This window comes from Ursus arctos, unplaced genomic scaffold, assembly GCF_023065955.2.
Source record: "Ursus arctos isolate Adak ecotype North America unplaced genomic scaffold, UrsArc2.0 scaffold_1, whole genome shotgun sequence".
In the NCBI taxonomy this organism is placed as follows: Eukaryota; Metazoa; Chordata; class Mammalia; order Carnivora; family Ursidae; genus Ursus; species Ursus arctos.
In genome coordinates, this window is record NW_026622763.1 from 47,178,028 (window position 1) to 47,196,154 (window position 18,127).

Here is an 18,127-nt window from a genome sequence, read left to right on the forward strand (position 1 = left end):
ATGGCAAATAATGAGAAGTGAAATATGGATAATGGCATCCTTTTCTCTTTGACCCTTTGAATTTTTTTCCAACCAAAAAATGAATAATTGGTACAATTAAGGTTGGCATGAAACTTAGCGATTTTTTAAAACCACATTTTAATCCTTAATTTTTCTTTACTGGAATCTTCTAGTTTATTGATTTCAGTGTGCTTTATTTTCTCTCTTAGTTCATATCAGTGTGTATTGTTAATGATTATTTTATTTAAAGTATATGTATTTTTAAAAACTATCATTCGTCCATATTTCCTTCAAAAACTAAAAAAATAATTATGATTTTTTTTTATGTATTTGGTCAGATCTCCAAAGCAAATAGTTGTATCTCCTATCTAAAGATTACCTGGGAGAACTCAACTTGAGGTGGCCATTTAGGAATCTTAAAAAAGAATACTTCATGTCTGGGCCAGTGATAAGAGCCGACGGCACCATAGCCATTCTGAAATCTGGGATAGTCTCTATGTTGCAGTCCTTCTCAGAAACATGCTTTTTAAGAGAGATCATGGGAGTTAATATCCATGTCATAGGAGAGGAGGGACCAAGAGAAGCCTTTAATAATCATGGCTATATCAATTGCAAGTTACAGGAGGCTAACTCAAACTAGCTTAAGAAAAACAATGTATTTGTTTATATAACTGGGATCAAGAATAGTAGTAACACTAGATACGTCTCCTAAAGTGAGGGAAACAAAAGCAAAAATAACTATTGGGGCTACATCAAATAAAAGCTTTTGCACAGCAAAGGAAACCATCAACAAAACAAAGAAACAATCTACTAAATGGGGGAAGATATTTGCAAATGATAAATTCAGAAAGGGGTTAATATCCAAAATACATAAGAAGTTTTACAACTCAATACCAGAAAGACAATCTGATTAAAAAATGGTCAGAGGACCTAAATAGACATTTTTCCAAAGAAGACGTATGGATAGCCAACAGACGCATGAAAAGATCCTTAACATCACTCATCACCAGGGAAATGCAGATCAAAACCTCAATGAGATATATCTTATACAAATTAGAATGGCTAAAATAAAAAAGGATAAGAAATAAAAAGTGTCAGCCAGGATTTGGAGAAGAAGGAACCTTCGTGCACTGTTTGTGAGAATGTAAATTGGTGTGGCCACTGTGGAAAACAATATGGAAGTTGCTCAAAACTTTAAAAATAGAAATGCCATATGATCCAATAATTTGACTACTGGGTATTTACTCAAAGAGAATGAAAGCACTAAATCAAAAAGATATATGCAGTCCTATTTTATTGTAATATTATCTATAGTAGCCAACATATGGAAGCAACCTAAGTATCCATCAATAGAAGAATAGATAAGGAAGATGTGGTATGTACACACATACAGAGGAATATTATGCAGCCATTAAAAAGGATGAGATCATGCCATTTGACACAACATAAATGGACCTAGAGGGTATTATGCTAGATGAAGTAAGTCAGTCAGGCTGAGAAAGACAAATACTCTAATTCCACTCATAAGTGGAATCTAAAAACAACCAAATGAATTAAAAAAAAAAAAAACAACAAAAACAAAAAATAGAATCAGTCCTATAGAGAACAAATTGATAGTTACCAGAAGGAAGGGGGTAGGGGGCTGGGCAAAATGGATGAAGGAAAAAGGAAGATACTGTTAGGGACTTCCGTTGGGGACTGAATAAGTCACAGCAATAAACAATACAGTCGATGATATTGTAATAGTGACGTAAGGGGATGGATGGTACCTACACTTGTAGTGAGCATAGTGGAATGTATAAAGTTACCAAATTACTATGTTGTACACTTGAAACTAGTGAAACATTGTGTGTCAACTATACTAAAAATAAAAGAGTAACACAGTAACACTTATTCAGTATATGCTAAACATGATTCTAAAGCACTTTATTTTTTTATTAACATTATTTTATTAGAGAAAAGAGATATAGGAATATGGTTTAAAACTTAACTAGTACAGGAGACTATCTAATGAAAAGTTAGTCTCCTATCTCAGGCCGTCCCAGATGCAACCGCTATAATAGTGTCTTTTGTGTATTTCCTGGGATAGTTTGTGCACATATATTCACTTTTCTTTACTGTGTCATGTTATCTGCCTCAACCCTTGCATAAATGAAATCACACTATTGAGCATTTTATTAAGTAGTTATACTGTAATGATAAAAATGTGATATTAGAATAAAATTGCAAGGTTTAGAATTCGGCTCATTGGAAAGTGATTGTCATATCTCTCATTTATATAAACACCACACTAAGTACTTTACATAGAGTAACTCTTTTACCATTACCATTTGCCATATGGAATTGGTAATATTTTATTTTTTTTATTCCTTTTTAAAGTGTATGCTAACTACCTATTCAGCTCAACTTCTTTTTTTTATTATGTTCAGTTAGCCAACACACAGTACATCACTAGTTTTCGATTCAGTGTTCAACTATTCATTAGTTGCATATAACACTGAGTGCTCATCACCACACGTACCCTCCTTAATACCCATCACCTGGTTACCCCACCCGCCTCCCCTCTGTAAACCTCAGTTTTGTTCCCAGAGTCCAGAGTCTCTCCCTCTCTGATTTCTTCCCATTCAGTTTTCCCTCCCTTCCCCTGTGGTCCGCCATTGCTATTCCTTATGTTCCACATATGAATGAAACCATATGATAATTGTCTTTCTCTGCTTGACTTATTTCACTTAGCATAATCCCCTCCAGTTCCAACCATGTCAGTGCAAATGGTGGGGTATTTATCCTCTCTGATGGCTGAGTAATATTCCATTGTATATATGAACAACATCTTCTTTTCCATTCGTCTATTGAAGGGCATCTCAGCTCCTTCCACAGTTTGGCAGTTGTGGACAATGCTGCTATGAACACTGGGGTGCATCTGCCCCTTCTTTTCACTGTGTCTGTATCTTTGGGGTAAATACCTAGTAGTGCAATTGCTGGATCATAGGGTGGCTCTATTTTTAACGTTTTGAGGAACTTCCATACAGTTTTCCAGAGTGGCTCTACCAGCTTGCATTCCCACCAACAATGTAAAAGGGTTCCCCTTTCTCCACATCCTTGCCAACATTTGTTGTTTCCTGTCTTGTTAATCTTTGCCATTCTAACTGGTGTAAGATGGTATCTCATTGTGGTTTTGATTTGTATTTCCCTAATGGCTAGTGATGTTGAACATTTTTTCATGTGTCTGTTAGCTATTTTTTATGTCATCTTTGGAGAAGTGTAGCACTTTATGTTTTAACTCATTTTATTTTCACAAAAATCCCTATGACCTAGCTGTTGCTATCATCATCATCATCACCATCATTATCATCCTTTTAGCGTTGAAGAAATCGAGCCATAGAGACATTAGTGAATGGGGACATAACAGCTAATAAGCAGCAGAGCTGGGTTTTGATCTCATGCCACTGGACTGCAGAGAACACATATTCAGTCGTCAGACTAGAGTGACTCAAATGTTGCTGGGTCCAGAGGTAGGTCCTGGGAAATGTTGTGGGAGCTGCCACCAAAGAAATACTTGACAGCAGGACTCCTGTGGTTCATCCAGTCAACTCTTCCTGTTTCTGCTCCTGTCATTATGTTAATTATATCCTCTCCTATTTATACTGGCCTTTCAATCTAGCAAAGACCCTGGCCTCCAGCAGGCTCAGATTACTGACCCCATGTGGTAAAAGATTGTTTGGACCTGAGTCATCCACTCACTTCCATAATTTGGAATAAAGTAAGTTACCCAAGGCAGCAGAATTGGACATCCTGCTGAACAGACAAAAGCAAACAGCTCCACATTCCCCTCTAGCTCCCACTTACAAAAGGTAAGGGGTTTGCTCTGTTTTTATTCAGTGAATATTGTCTTCCCTAAGAAAGCATAAAGATAGGACGCCGTGTCTTCCGTGGATTTCCAAATCCATTAAAGGACATTTTAAAAATTTGTTATTCTAGTTACATGGTTTAGGATCTATGAACTTTTTAAGGTTGGGAAAAAGTTCTAAGAGACTGAAAAAAAAAATGGCTGGGAAAAAATAAAATCAAAATACGTAAATATCTAATTAAAATGTTTATAAAAGTAGTGTATTGGAAAGACAACTGTAACCCAACTCACTTTATATTTAGATGGATTTTAGGAGGTTTGGTAAGAAAAGGACTAAGTTCTCCAAAGGTAAGAGGGTCTAGAGCCTCTGTAGGACTTAACATGCCACCACTCCACTAATGTAAGCCTTGGAGAACCAAAGTACCCAAAGGGGGGGGTCAGAAAAAAAGTGAATGTTGTCACCACCCAGTGAATTTCATTTGCCACCTTGGTCCATGTCTCCTTAAAACAAGTGTAGCTATTTAAACTTTAGCTATCTTTTTTAAGATTTCTGTCAAATCTCCCACAAATGAGAAACTCTTCATCCTGTGTTTGCTCACAGGGTGTAAAAATGATGATTATGATTTCTAAAGCTATTAAATATATTTGTATTTTTTTTAAAAGAAAGATCTTGAACTAAGAACAAAATTTCTTGATTATTGTGGTTAAACTTAGAATAGGCTGCACTGTTCAAGTAAAGACTAATACTGAAAATGAGGGCTTGGCCTTACTTTTTGGATGTAAGTTCTAAGAGCACTTTGCCTGTAGACCACTAATCAGACAAATCATCTATTTATCTTTTTCCATAGTTCACCTAGACAAGGAGAATCTCCTTTTCATTTCACTGCAATGCTCTATTACTCTGATTGTAGCAGTTTTTATGTGTAGCCTGGATAGCTCCTATTTTAACTTAGGTTTCTACACCTCAATGGAGTTAGAAATACAACGAGTTAGAGAGCAGTGATATGTGAAGTGACATGGTCTATGTAGCCCATCTTCATAGAACATCACTTACCCAGAGATTTGGGAAGTTTTTATAAATATACAAACTCATAAATATTTATGGGTATAGATTGATAGATAAGGAATCATTTTCCAGAAAGGGTAAAAATCATGATTTTCATACAAATATGGAAGGAATTCTGTGCCAAAGATTTTATTTAACTCATTAATTGAAGATGGAATTGGTAAGATGTTTCAACCAGTGCAAAGAAGAACTCAAAGTACCACATACTGAAAGATAAAAAACTGATTGAATTAATTTACAAATACATGCAAAACTGCAAAATAGGTCAATATTCAAAAAACAATTACCAGATTCCACTGAACACAATTTGGATCTCTATGGGAAAATTTCATTTTCAATACTATAACTCATCTAAAACTTTAAAGTTGTAAAATGGGTCAAAAACAATGAAAGCACAGCCTCCCCACAGAATCTGGTAACACTGAAGGGTGTGCTAGATGGCTTTTTTCCATTGGTCCATTTCAGATATTTTATATTTTTTATTAAAAACAAAAATCTGTCATTAAATAGATATAGGTAAAGGAATAGATATATTCAAAACAACATGTCAAAACCCATATTACATTAATTTTAATTATAAAATAGCTGACATCTAAAACACTTCTGCTTTTGGCAATGCTTATCACCTCATTTTTCATAGTTCCTTTAAAACAGGGATTCTTAGCTTGGGATTTACAGGCAGCACTTATGAATTTTCCATGGGAAGAAATCATTTGCTTTCATCAAAGTCTAAAACAGTGTTTGACTCATGGTAGTTTAAAACCAATCCTTTGGAAGACAATTTTGGAATATGAACTCATTTATTTAAGTACTTCTTCAAATGTAAAATTAACAGTTCCACTTTTGTATGAAATTTCTTCATATACTGGAAAACAGAATCTTATTTTCAAAAAGAAAAAAATATTTTAATTTTATCATATTATTTAACTTTGACATTTATGTTCATTTTGGTTACTTTTTTGTTATTTTTACTTTTTTGAACTCCCCCAGTTCCCCAACACATGCTTATTTAAATGTGCTGTTTAAAAGACTGTTGTGTCCTGGCAGAACATTGTAAGTTTAATCTGACTATCTCAGCTGTAAAAAATGAGGGGGAAAGAGCTAAGAATTTTAGAGAGGATAGGCCAACCGCAGTTTTGTTACCTCAGGAGTGTTATTCCTTCTAATCCTTTCAACCATTCTTGTGTGCTAAGAATTATCATCCTCATTTCATAGATAATGATATTGAGGCCCAGAGGGGTTACACGTTTGCCTTATCAGTTCTTGTTCCAAAGTTTTTCTGATTCTAATATCTGTACACCTTTACTACTACAACATGATGCCTGTTTCAGACTTTCCCTACTCTAATCTGCCAAGAGAAAGCTGAAGAAAGAAAGGAGGAAAGGAGAGGAGGGGAGGGGAGGGGAGAAAGGGAGGAAAGAAGGAAAGAGAGAAAGAGAGAAAAATGGAGAGTGACCACATGTCAAAGATTCAACTCATTAATTAATTAAGAAACCAACAACAAGACGAGAAGAGCTGTTTCCAAGAGTATTTGAAAAGCATAGTTTCATTTAGCCAGCAAGGAAGGAAATACCAATGTAAGATGGTTAGATACAAAACTGGTTGTTATCCTGTTAGGGAATAAAATTAGAACTTTTGGAGTTATCTTTCCTACTAATCCATCACCTCTAAAATCACAGCTCGTCAATTTGTTTTGTTTTGTTTTTTTCAGATTAACCTCTTAGTCTAAAGGCAAAAAAACAAAACACCGGGGCCTGTGTTAGTAAAATAGAACTACATCCTCCAAGCGTTAGATGAGAGCTAAACGGGTTTATTAGCAAGTGCTTCAGCATGATATTAACAAATCAAAGACTTACCAGTTTGCTTCCTTTCCAACGTCCAAATACAGTATTATTTTACAGAATATAGTGATTTGAGATTACAGGCTTTGGAGCAAAGTGCTTGATTCAAAATCTGTCTCCTCCCACTAGCTCTGTGTACTTAAGCAACTTCCTTACATTCTCTGTGTCTTTTTTCCCTAATCCTTAAAATGAGGAAAATAGTCATGAAGTGTATCTTATAGTGTTATAGGAGTTAAAGGAAGCTTGTATGTAGCAAATAATTAACTGGTCAAGGTCGACTACTGAAGGTTGGTCTTTTTCATTGCTGCCACAAGGTGGGCTTCAGCAATTACAACTTGGGGGGATTGCTTTGTTTTGTTTTGTTTTTTAACTCACTTTGTTCTAGACATTCTTTCATTACCTTGGTTTTATTTTGTTATTTCAATACCATGTTGCACTTAATGCTATTAAATTTTATTAACCGTGTTTCCAGTTGGTTAAATTTATTTGTACTTGTTTCATGTCAGACAATCAATCAGCAAGAATTACTAATATTACTACACATAGAATAAACATATTCATGATTCTAGGACCAGGTCATCAATCAAGGATTGTATAAGCTTGGTTCCAGAACCAATGCACTAACATATGTAAAGTTCCTTGAATTTCATATAAAAATGTGTCACACATTGTGTTTATAACAATGACATTTCCACAGTTTCTTCATTGACCTTAAAAGTATAAAATGACTTCATCAGAAGTGTGTACTTTAAAAATCTGGACGGCTCACTGTCAAATTCATGCTCTTTTTCCCCCCTTTTCCATTTTACTCATCTTTTCCAACTTAATGTCTTTTAAGGAGTAGAAACTGAATGTCAGACTTCACATTTGGATGTAAAAGGTTACGTCATCAGCACAAATGATAGTTTGAATTACCTACAAATAGTTTACAAACCTGATGGCTAGCAGTCCCGTAAATTCCAAGCCACTACTCCACACAATGCTCTTGATTAGAATATCTGCGTGTAGTATTTGTTTATTCAGCAACTGAAGTGCCCTCCCTGGTTGTTTTGCTATTTGAAGAATCTTCATAGAATCTCAAGTACTTGTTGTCACTGAGGCAAAAACTAATTTGCTTCCCATTATAATATCTGCCTTTCCATTTGTGCATTTAATTGTGGTGAGGTCTTGGGAGTAGTTTCTGACTTTTATACAAGGAAAAATGAGAGTACAGTTGTTACTTTTGACAGCTCACAGATAAAAAAAAAAATGATGGAAAATAGGTTGAAGGCTGAATTAAACCCAAACTATAAAAGCCTTAATTAGTGGAAGCATAATTACAGGGAGCTATTGTAGAATGAAATCTAAGTTGTATTAAAATATTTTTTCAACTGATTTGAAGATAGAAAAGGCATGCTTTACACTACAAGCAATTTCTCTAAATTACTGCCCATCATTGAATTTCATAAATTAAAACTGAGCACTAAAATAAAAGCTTGTTGCCACCATTCTTTTTGTTTAGTTGAGTTTGGAATGATTTCCTAAAGCATTTTAGAGCCGTAATATTGTATCTTCCTGTTGTGTATGGCGGAAGCTGTCCAATCATTTTCAAGGCCCGGGATATCAATAATTATTAAAATGCACAGATAATACAAAGCTCCCTGCTTAAAAAGTCGTTAGATCAATAAATGAGCAATTAATTGTATACATGCAATAGCACTCTCGGTATAACCAGGGATGCTAAGGAAGAGCTAAAAACGATGCTTAGATTTTTTTTTTTTTTGTCTCTCCTTTCTTTGGTCCCAAACACTCTTCAAAGAGGCATGAATTAACGGATATAACAACAAAGGAAAGGGTAGAGAATGGAAGATAACTAAAAACTGTGAGTTATTACTACACAAACAATTTTAAGCACAAATATCTACATATATAAGCATTCATAATGTCCTAATTAATTAAGTTTGATTCTTTAGCAAACTTATCAGGTTACCTTCCAGAGTTCCTAGTCTGTAGTTATGTAGTTGTGGCTTCTAGGTTTTTAGATTTCACAGGACCATAGAAAAACAAAATACACACACACACACACACACACACACACACATAAAATTTGGCCAAGTAGTAACATTAAGAAAACAACTGCAACTCTGTTTTCTCCATTATTTTACAAAATAAATTTTTTTTTTAACTAGGAAGGACATTGTTACAAAGGAAGGGAGAGTCCTTCTAAGGGGGTTAACATGAACATGTCACATATGAATATATTATACTTTTGTATTTTTTTGTCATTTTGTCATGGATTAGGCAAAATTCTGTTATCGACGAAGGTTTATGAATCACTGGACCAGAGGTTAAAGTATGATGAATGTGCCTTTCACAATGTAGACCCAACCTACCTTTCTGCTCTCATCTTCTGCAAATTTTACCGGTGAATTTTAAGCTTCAGCTGCACTGAACTGCTTGTCACACCCCAAAGGATCACATTCCTTGGCATACGCAGACTTGACGTCGGATCCCACTGTGAGCTACCTCACTTCCCTAGCCTCGCTCTGCTCACGTGAAAGGCAGGGCGTGATCATAAGATCATGCTTTGTACTCCGGTTCTACCGCTTGGCAGTGGAACATTAGGAAAGCCACTTGATCTTGTGTACTTCAGTTTCCTCATCCATAACATGAGGGCAGTCACGTTGCCTGCCCATTGGATTGTGTGGATTAAATGAGCTGATGCAGGAACCTTCAAATGTGGAAGCACATTTATCAGTTTTCTATTGCTGCATCACAAACTACCCCCAAGTTTAATGGCATAAAACAACAGTGTAGCATTTTTCATGATGCTGAGGTTGGCTGGGCAGTTCTTATACTCCACGTATGTCACCTGGGATCATTCATGCAGCTGCATTCAGCTGGTGATGAGCCACACTGAAAGGTCCCAGAAGTCCTCTCTCACACGTCTGGGGTATTGGTACTGTCAGTCAGATGGTTCCTCTGATTCTTTTTCCTTCTGCCCCTCCCTCGTGTGATCTCTTCTCCTGCTTTTTCCACATGACCTCTCTCTTGCAAGATATCTTGGACTTCCAAACAACACGACAACTGCGTTCCAAGGGAGTCAAAAGCAAAAGGACAAGCCTAAGCTGACAAAGCTTCACTTCTGCTGCATTCAGTTGGTAAATGCAAGTCACTGAGGGAGAGTGGAATAGACTTGGCTTCTTGATAAGAGGAATGTCACACTTACATAAGATTGGGAGAAATTGTGGGCAACCGTGTATGCAGATAAAATAGCACAGCACATCATAGAGCTTAGTTATTATTATTTATAAAATGGAGTTAACGCTTTCTACCCTGTCAGACTGTTGTAAGGATTAAATGAAAAAATAGGAGCGCCTGGGTGGCTTAGTCGTTAAGCGTCTGCCTTCAGCTCAGGGTGTGATCCCGGCGTTATGGGATCGAGCCCCACATCAGGTTCCTCTGCCGGGAGCCTGCTTCTTCCTCTCCCATTCCCGCTGCTTGTGTTCCCTCTCTCGTTGGCTGTCTCTCTCTCTGTCAAATAAATAAATAAAATCTTTAAAAAAAATGAAAATATAAAATGATGTAAGGCTCTGCCATTGTTGTCATTGAGATCATTACCAAGGATTGTTACTTGTGAAAGATTCTCACCCCGACTGTATTTTTGGAAGCTGCAGCAGCTGAGAGCCTTCGGCTGAATCATCCCAGCACATGATTCCCAGGCATGGGGCACTGCAGTAAGGAAAGGCCACCTCTACTCCTTTCCTTCCTGAGCGCCTCAGAGTGTTTCAAGCCCCAGGTTGTCCTTAATCTTTCTGCCTCTTCATAAGGGAGAGAGGTGTAGGAGAGGCACTTGTGACTCATTAAAAAGAAAAAAAAAAGTGGTTTTATGAAACGATGTCTCCCATAAACACAGAAATGTTGATTATGTTCTCTAGAACTTGAATTGAAACATGTTTTTGGAATTGATGGGCTGATTTGAGAAGTTAAACTTTGTAGTTTGTTCATTTTATTCCCTGACTTGGAAAAATGAAGTTTTGAACCTAAGCTGTTTCGGAAGTGGGACCTACAGTGTCAAAGATACGGGCTTCCAGACCTAATTTTATGGAGACATAATTTTTAAAAACAGTTAAATATTATTTGCAGTTTATAATTCATTGTTCTACAAAAAGACTACACCACTAAACCTTTTATAAAGTCCCCATTTCCTGCCAGTCCGTTATCTTTTTAAATCTCTTATCTTTCATACCAAACCTCTTTATGCTGTTAATGTTCACTCACTTTAAAACAAACAAAATTCACAGTGTAACACATTTTAATTTAGGTAATATCTGAAGTCCTGAGGTTTTTACATGCCATTATTTAACTTCATAAAGTAATAGATTGAAGGAATACCCCGCAGAGATGTAAGAAAGTCCATTCTTCTGGGATTTTTGCAATTAGGACAAACATGTCTGGAATTATACAAATTTCACACCTCTCCACATCCAGAGAGTAGCTTTTTATCACCATGAACACCAATTCTCTTTGGTGATTAATATTAATATTCCCACATGAATTCTTAAATAATAAATTGTTATTAGTCTTCTAAAGGTTTAGTTTTTTTGCTATAGCAACTTTGATCAGATAATCATACTTTAAAATATAAAAGAGCCACTTTTATTCAGCTTTACTCTGTGTTTTTTATTCAGACTATCCATGAATTTGATTCTAAAGTCTCATTTCAAATAAAACTTGAATTTTGGACAGTAGCAGTGTTTCAACAACTGTTATAAAGGACTGTAATTTTGTACTCTCAACTATCTTCACGATTAAGAAAAGCTCTGATTTCATTATGGCTGCTTCAGTTATATGGTATAGATATGGATAATGTCAAATCAATTTTAAAATTAAGTATGTTCATAAACATTATTATGATTACAGATTTTGATACAGCTATGTCGAGCAACATATGCATGATTTTATAGGAACTATTATTTTTTTTGTTTTGTTTCTTACACTATCCTACTGGGTCTGCAACCAACTAGGGCACCCTTAGACTATACTGGGATGTTCCGTTCTGTCATGCAGATGTAACATGTGTTGGATACTCTCAATGGCAAATGCACGGTGTACATCAGATTGCCACTTGCAGAACCTAGGTTCTGCCTCTTCAAGAGAAAATTCAATAGCATATCAACAGGAATCTAGAAGGTCTCTTGGAGATATAGTCTTACTGGGTATTCCTATGATGTTATCAGGCATATAAGCATGTCTGAATTTTTTATTTGATCAAATTAAAGTACCAACAATATATTGCAATTGTCACTTTCAGATTTTATTAGTCTGGCCTTGCCTTTGAAAAGGAAGTAGAATGTTCCATCAGCTCTGAAACCAGTAGATTTTGAGATGAGGACTCAGAATGTGCACTCCCTCCTCAAAAGACCCTTATTCCACACACAGCTTGTTTCTACTACAGGACATTAGTAAGGCATTCTTATAGTCTCTCTAATATTCATCTTCCTTCCTTCCTTCTTTCCTTCCTTCCTCTGTCTAATTCTTGCATGGTGATATCAATTGGTCTTTCTCTCCCTCATTCTGCCTCCATTTTTTTTTAAAGGCAAAATGTGATTTTAATTATGTTGATATGTATAAAAGTACTATTATATCCTTATATTCAGATATAAAGAAATAATTTCCCTCATATAATTTATTTTCACATTTTGTTTTTTTTTAGTAATATTAAGTAAAAGTAATATTAAGATTAGAGAGTGCTTTATAAGCCCATCATCCTAGACAACTAATATATTGTTGTGTCACCCTGTTAATCTTATGTATATGTGTAGAGGCTGACTTCACTTTCCATGGTAGTGTGGGACCATAAAAAAGACCATTTAAGCTAAATGTACAAAGTGATCTTAATGATCAATGGGAAAATTTATAAATGTACCAGTCTGTAAATTTATCAAAATATTAAAAACTCTCCTGCTATCAATTATAAATGCATATGGAGACTTAAAATTAATAAAGCATATATATGTTTAGTAAACTATCATTTAAAACACTAGAAATATTGAGAATTAAAGTGTTTATATATTTGTAAAATTTATTAAAACACTCAAATGTTCTTAGTGGTATTATTCATAAGAGTCAAAAATTGGAAACAACCTTAATGTCCATCAATTCGTAAATGGATAGACAAATACAGTATATGCACACAATGGAACATTACTTGGCAGTAAAAAGCAGTGAATTGTCGATACATGCTACAACATGGTAAATTTCAAAACCGCTATGCTAAACGAAAGAAGGCAAACATAAGAAATGACATATTGTATGATTCCATTTACATAAAATGTCTGGAAAAGGCAAATCTATGGAGACAAAAAGATTATTGGTTGCCTCGGGTGGAGGTTGAGGAGAACAATATTAACAGTAAATGAACACGAAGGATTTTATTGGAAATGAAGGAAATGTTCTTAAAACTTTAAATAGTAATCAATATGCAACTTGATGAATTTACTAAAGAGAAAAATTATTGAATTATACACTTGAAGTGAATAAATTATATAACATGCAAAATATGCCTCAATATTTAAGAAACCTATTGAGAAGAGTTTGAATAGTGATTACCTTCTTCACATCCATATAATTTATGATACGGAGTGATCATCTTTTCTGTGCCTTAGTAAATTGTCATTCTCATTTTTCTAAGTCGTAATCAGCTTCCAGGATTTTATCCATTGCACTGTCAATACTGCAAAATATTTCTGAGCGTTTAATTAAATTACAGTAACTAAAATATATTCATATTGAGACTGTGCAAAGCAAGGACTGCCTGCATTGTGGGATTATGTGTGTGTGTGTGTGTGTGTGTGTGTATCTGTATTTGTAATCATTGTTTCATATAATTTGTTTTATCAGTTGTAGATTGCATTCAGGTCCAAGTAACAAATCCCAAGAAACCTGAGAAAAAGTGGTTTAAACATAAACATTTTTTGTATTTCGTTTTCATTTTGTTTTGTTTTCACATAAAAAAGAAGTCCAGGGTAGATAGCTGTCAGGAACCCAGGCTCCTTCTCTTTAGTCAGCTATCTTTACCAGGTAGCTTTTGTTCTCATACACTGTTTCATGGTGTCAAGATGGCTGCTCTACGTGGAGCATGACACTGCAGGAAGAAAAGGAAGAGCCAAGGGCGGAATATATACAAACAAATTCCATCCCTTTTTGAAAGAGCTTCCCTAGAAGATCCTCCTATTGCCTCCCACTTTCATCACAATGGCCAGAAATGTATCACATGACCAGCTCTGGCTGCATAAGCAGTCCAGCAAATGTTTGTTTATTTTGAACCTAGTTATATTGTTACTTTTTAGAAATTGGAGTTCTGTTAATTAAGAAAAAAGGTTCGAATAAAATTGAATAGGAAACTAATTGTATTTGTACATGAAGCATTTTGTAATTTCACTTTATCATAAGGCTTTTTATACGATGTTACCCATCTTTAAGAGCCTTGTGCCAAATGTCGTATAATAACTGATCAAAGATAGGTATCACTAATCACATGTATTTTAATTTTGTTGAGTACCATATTTATTGTTGATTTTTTCCTTTATTTGGAGATTTCCCTTAATGGTGTTCAAAGGTTATTAACATTTTATGTTGTTAATAAAATGATCAATTTGGAAAAGTCATTTTCTATTAAAATTGAATAAGGGAAAAGTAGAAAAATGATCCTCCCAAAATTTATGTCTACCTTTTCTTAGTCCTTAAAATAACTTTCATCAAACATCGACATTCAAGGTAAAAAATATCTTTTTATTCCATTTTATATTGTTTAGGTGCTAGAACTTAAAAAGTTTCATTTCATACTATTTCCCTAGGCAAATACACATTAATTTACATTTATGATTCAATAAGTGGACTAACCTAGGGCTTAACACTAACAATTATCTTTGTTTCTATGGATTTTATGGATGCTGCAGAAAATGTGTATTTTGTGCTTGCAAACTGATACACAGTTTACAAGAATGGGGGGTGGGTAGGACTTTTTTTTTTTTAATATAGTATGATTTCTAAATGCAAATGAAGTTTTGAATCTTCTGCTCTGCAGAAGAATTGTGGTCTATTCCTGCATGAAGGAAACACTAAATATATAGACCTTATCAAGAGACAGCTCTGTTTTAAACCGTGTAGACAAACCTGTATGAGTGATTTAGGTTCTCTTTTGGGATAATTTTTTTTAGCTGATTCTCACATTAATCATTGGCTTTATAACCTAACTTCATGTAAGATACGACTCCAATAAATATTCTGCATTACATACAGCTGACTTCCTTTTGAAACTGTGTTAGGAACTTCCTGTGATACATCCTTCTCTGGCTGTGATTGCTCGCTGCTTGCTGAGTGTTGATGAGAGATGAGTATAATTACAAACTAATGAAGAGGGAAAATCTTAAGAATCCAATATGATTGGCGAACTTGAAGTCTAAGAGTTGTTTCTATTTGCCCTTGAAATATGGCAGACTTTGCAAATTGTATTCTTCTTAGATTAAAATAATAATAAATTTCAGTTCGCTGTCTGGGTGTTCCCTAGGAATGCACTGCCAGACAAGACCTACTCACTCTGGATAAGGTGGCTAGATGTATACCAGGCAGTTGTGAGGGGTGATCATTAAAAATGCTTGAGAAATTGTATAAGATACACACACACGCACACACACACACACACACACACACAGCAGTAACAAAGCTGACTCAATGGCACAGCAAAGCAGTCAGATTTAATAGAAAGAGAAACTGAGGGCAGGTTTTATTTTTCTTTGCGATAAAGGGCATTTGAGAGGTCTTTGCATATGAACAAAATCAGATTGGTGATTTTCAAGCAATTCTTCCCACTTACGCATGGTAGTTAACAGCTGGAGTCTAGAGCCATACTGCCTACATTCCAGTCTTGGGCCCAGCACTGCACTATGCCACTTTGTTGAATTACTAGACAATCACATGCCTGATTTTCACTCTGTGAAAAAAAAAAAAAATAATAATAATAGTAGCTGCCACATAGAGTTGTGAAATTAAGTGAGAATATATGGAAAATGCTCAAGATAGGGCCATGGAGTTGGAAGTACTCAATATGTGTTAAAATTATTATTACTGTTATCATCATTATTATTATTATTCATTTTATTTTATTGGGCAGGAAAGCATCAAGATTAAGCCATCCCTCTTTCCATGGTGGAACTGCTTCTTGTCATGTCTTTCTCTTTCAATGTATATCTTCTTGTTCTGGTATCTTAAAAATTTAATTATCTTCACGATAATTGTATTACCAGCCTTCCATTCACATCAAATGCTCATGGAATTTCAATGGCAAAAAGTATCTTAGAGGACATCTATTCCAATCCCCTCTTTGTCACAGAGGGTCGGGAGGACTCCAGGACAGGCCCCTCAGCCTATTACAGTGACTGCTCCACTTTCCATAAAGCTTTGTTAGGAACATCTCTGTTTCTTTCAACTTCTTAAAGTAGAAACATTCCTGAAAGAAAGCGGGGAGTCCTGTGGTGATTGTCTTCACTCTGGACTCAAGCTATTTTTTAATTCATTTTAGTGCTGCTGGTACCCCTGTTTCTTTTCTCATTGTCGTCTTTAACATATTTCAAAAGCAATTTAAAAGCAAGAAAGTGCAAATGTCCCTGTTGTAAGAAATAAATCTGAGCCATTTTCTCTGATCAAACCATGAATGTTGCCCCTGGAGGGAGCCCGATAAAACAAGGGCTATGGAGACCTTCTACAGACTAGTGTAATAATTCATTTTTTGCATTTGCAATGCTAAGCTTTACTATGCCGTTCTGCAGATACAAGCCAAGAGCAGTAGTGTGATTAGATTTTTAATCCCATTAACTCTAATTGCTTCTCAGAAGCTGTATACTTACAGTATGTGTCTGGTTTTAGAAACGAAGGAGAAAGGGAAAGTGATGAAATATTTCCTTCATTCTGGATGGAAAATCGAAAAGCGAGGAAAACAACGCATAGGCAACAAGTTATGGAGAAACACTGGCAGTTTTTTAAAGACCATTTACGATGATTAGCTATGCTTTTGGATACAGAAGTCTTCCTGACTGCCCTGAAGTTTCAGTGTAGGAGGGCTCATTTCCCTGCTGTTCATTCCTTGGGGTTGGACTCTGACACCCTTATTGTGCTTTTGATAGTTTGCCCACAAATTATTGCACTGCAGACAATGAGGCTCCGAGGTTAAACATCTTCTATTTCACAGGATGCAGTTCCAGGGACCGTCTCTGTGATTCCAAGCAAGGTCTATTAAACACGAAGCTGACCTAGTGGAACTGATAAACACAATTGCTTTAAGGAAATGGAGATGAATTGTAGCTGAGGTTTAGGAAAACAGGAAAGCATAATTGAGTAAATTAAAAATAATTTTAAATCACAATTATAATCGCGCTTCATTTATTTTTACTCTGCCAGTTTCATGTCTCACGGTCTGTAATTTGAGAATGTTTCAGTGTAGCTAGACTTACAGTTTAAAAAATGAGGTTATTAACAGAAAAAAAAACCATTTTGTTCTGCAGAATGTCTATACATTGTGAGAACACTGCACTCAAAATGGGGCTGTTTTTAAGAAAATGGCAACCTTGGAAGATTCAGCTTTTGGTGGAAAGTGGATACATTAGTTGAATGACGAGAGAAGAGAAATGAAAAATGAGTGGAAAAGGCCAACAACAAAATTTGTCTCATTTAGAGCCCATAGAGCAAGTAGCACAAGAAGAAAAAAGGGGAGGGAAGGAAGACAAGGTGGAACATGTGAATGTATCATTTAGTGAGAAGAGCTGCATTTTTGACAAGGGCACACTAATGTTTCAAAATTAAGGATCCTAGGTCTCACCCGCCAAGATCAGCTTAGACCCACTTTTGCAACCCTCTGCTTTGATGACCATATTACTGGATGTTTTCACAAATGCAAGGGACTTTGCAAAGATTTGTTTTGAATCTTTGCACTGCTCTCAAGAAGGCAAGTTTATAAGGATTTGCTTAAAACGTCCATGTAAAAAAACAGCATGTATTATTGGGGATAAACTTAGTATGGGATCATAGCTTACTCTGAGCTTGCACATACCTATAAATCAGAGAATTGGGATCAATATAATTTGTCCCAATGGCAGCAGACATGAGCATATTTAATATTTGTGAAAGACCTGATAATGAAAGTCAAGTCAGGGGCTTTTATAGGGACTTTATTAGAGAGACTAGAATTGGGTGTAATTCAAGCTCCCTACTTTGAAAGCACTTACTGGCACATTGTAACCTGATCTTTAACTTCTCTAAGCATGGATTAAACTCATTGGCAGGACACTGACTTGTGCCCTTTGAGGCATAGTGTTGCTATTAGCTCAGTTTAAGTAC